Raw genomic sequence first — 3,076 nt, 5'->3', positions numbered from 1 at the left:
CCCTTTTTTTTCTACAGTATGTACCTGGTAATTGAACTGAGGTTCTTAGGTTTGCTAAGCAAATACTCTACCACTGAGCTACATTACCAACCTCCACTGTACCAAGTATTCTTAAAGCATTTTACCCAATTATGTAACAAGAAAAAATAATGCAGAATCCTTAGTTTTGAAGCAGAAAGAGCATAGATTTATACTTTTGGAAAAGTATAAATTCTGGAAAGAAAATTAGCACTATTTATCAAAACCATAAAGAAATGGTCACACTTTATAAGCCATAAAGAAATGGTCACACTTCTTAATACAAAAATTTCTCATCTAGGAACTTATAATTTTTGTTCTGTTTTGTTTTGTTTTTCCGGTACCAGGAATCGAACTCACAACCTTGAGCTTGCCAGGCAGGCACTGTACTGCTGAGCTAAATCCTCAGCCCTAGGAACTTATAATTAAAAGGGAAAAGTCCTAGATATGACTAAAGTTGCCTACAAGAATAGTAACAAAGGCATTATTAATAATAGGAAATGTATAAATAATAAAAATGCCAAATCATAAAGCATTGGATTAATTATGGTATACCCATATGATAAAATATGATATGATCATTTTAAAATCATTTGTAATACATAGCAAGATGGAAAAATGTTCACAATATATTGTTAAGTGATAAAGGTAAACTGCAAAATTATACTATGGTTTGATCCATATTAAATAGATACATATATACATACATACAAATATAAAGTGATAGTTAACTTAGGAAGATATAATCACAGGCCATATTTTTTCACCGAATTTTTCTGTACAAGTTTCAAACAACTGATGTAATCAATATCATGTTGGGGAAACTTTTCATTTGCTTGTGAGGTAGGGGTAAGGCATAAACTCTTTAAGACATGGGCTTGGGGATGACTAAAAAAATCTACTAAAGAAGTTGAGAATGATCTTAAGCAATTCTAAGCAAGTTACTGTGGCACTCACTGAGCTTTGTAGACCAGGAATCTGAATAATGAAAGAGGTGAGGGAGGAAAAAAATATACTCAGCTCATGTAAGTATACTCAGATGTCTAGGAGAGGAGCCCACAAAATGAAATTCTTCATCTTTCACTTCTCACTACTTACTGCAAAAGAGGATGAAGAATGTGTAACTTGGGAAAACATATAGGATGGTCTTTCTTTAGATGATTTATCAGCAGGGAACTAAAATTTCATTATCTTTCTAGGGAGAAAAGTAAAACTAGAAACCATCTGTAACTGCCTCTAACACTAAAAGTCCTTTGAAGCTTCATAACAACAGACTTGTACACAGCCTGAAAAGATTCTGGGCACTGACAAATGTTTAATAATATGAATCATTATAATCATCATCATCATCATTATTATTATTTGATTCTGGGAATTGAACCCAGGGCTTAGGTTCAGTTGTTCTTGCCTGGCAGGTGCTGTACCACTGAACTACATCCCCGGCCCTGAATCATTATTTTGGGGAGGGTTTTTTTTTTTTTTTTTAGGTACTGGGAATTGAACTCAGGACCTTGCCAGGCAGGCACTTGTGCCACTGAGCTATATCCCTGGCCCCCTGAATCATTATTTTGATACTAATAACAAAATGAATGTTTTCTACATACATTTTGTCACAGTAAATAGATAACTTCAGTGAGAAAAAGCTAAATCATGTCATGAGCCATATAGACTTTTCTAAGGAGACAGAACCTTAGCTTATCTACATCATAAGGGGTAGAGCCAATTCAGTTGTTTCTTTAACCAATTCTGTGTATTAAGTATATTAGTAAAAACAACTTATTAACATATTCAAAATAAACAGTGATTAGTTAATAATTCTGCTGTATTCTGGAAAGGATTTATGGAAGCTGAAGCATTGTGTAGACAATCTGATTCATTTAGCTACTCCTTTGGGAAGTTCTGTACATAATTTCAAAAGCTGCACACAACCCAGTACCACTTATCCCTTCTGGCAGCTTCTCTAGCTGAGGTTTTGTGCTTGGTAAGGAGTAAAATCACTATCCACCAAGAGCTAACATCTTCATAAACCCAAAATTATAACTTACGAAGAAAAAAAAAAATATATATATATATATATATTGATTTTGGTAAACTCTTTGATTAAATTCTTACTTATTTTTTTATTTCTAACTATTCTTGAATTTTTGAAGTTCCTATGACTTTAACTATAATGCTCTATGTTTTTAATTCACAAAAGAAGTTAATGTTTAAAATGGTGGTTTTTAAAATGGTATGTTGTAACCTATTATGGACTGTTAAATAAAGCTAATCGTAACTGGTGTTTAAAAAAAACATAAAAGAACAGATTAAAAGATCAGGATGTAGTTTTCACTATAAATATGTAAAGTATCATTTTGTAAAGCTTTTTTTAAATTATATATGTACTGGATCTCAGTGTAATGTGTCTTCTTTTTTATTACTTATTCATTTATTTACTCTTGAAACAAGTTCAGGAAGGACTTGAACTCATGGTGATCCTCCTGTCTCATCTCCTGAGTGCTGGGACAGGTGTGCATGACCATGCCTGGCTTAAATGTTCACAGTTTTTCTTTCAATATCAGGAACGGAACCCAAGGTCTTCCCATTGATGTACATCCCCAGCCCTTCTTTATTTTTTTATCTTGAGACAGTCTCATTAATTTGCTAAGCGGCTTCGGCTGGGGTGGAACTTGCTATCCTTTTGCTTCAGCTTCCCAGAGTACTGGAATTACAGGGATGCACTACCAAGCCCATCCTGATGTATTTTCTTAAATGGAGATGTCTTGGGTATTGTTTTGAAAGCAAACATCCTCCTATAAGATCCTCCTATAAGATCCAATTTACAACTTGTGTTTTTCCTTAATATTCCTTTATTGCACTGTAATATCTGTCTTATGCAGTGATCTACTTAAGGAGAGCATGTATTACTTCAAAAACAAGAAAGTGAGAGATGACAAAGTATATTTTTTAAAGAATTTTAAAGCCTTTCTGCAAGTATCCACATGGCATATGCTTCTTTATGGTACTTTTACCTAGTTAGTCATATATATATATATATATATATATATATATATATATA

Source organism: Chinchilla lanigera, unplaced genomic scaffold (assembly GCF_000276665.1).
Source record: "Chinchilla lanigera isolate Chin_1 unplaced genomic scaffold, ChiLan1.0 scaffold00001, whole genome shotgun sequence".
NCBI classification, from domain to species: Eukaryota; Metazoa; Chordata; class Mammalia; order Rodentia; family Chinchillidae; genus Chinchilla; species Chinchilla lanigera.
The sequence above is the reverse complement of the archived record's forward strand: the minus strand, read 5'-3'. Positions refer to the sequence as shown.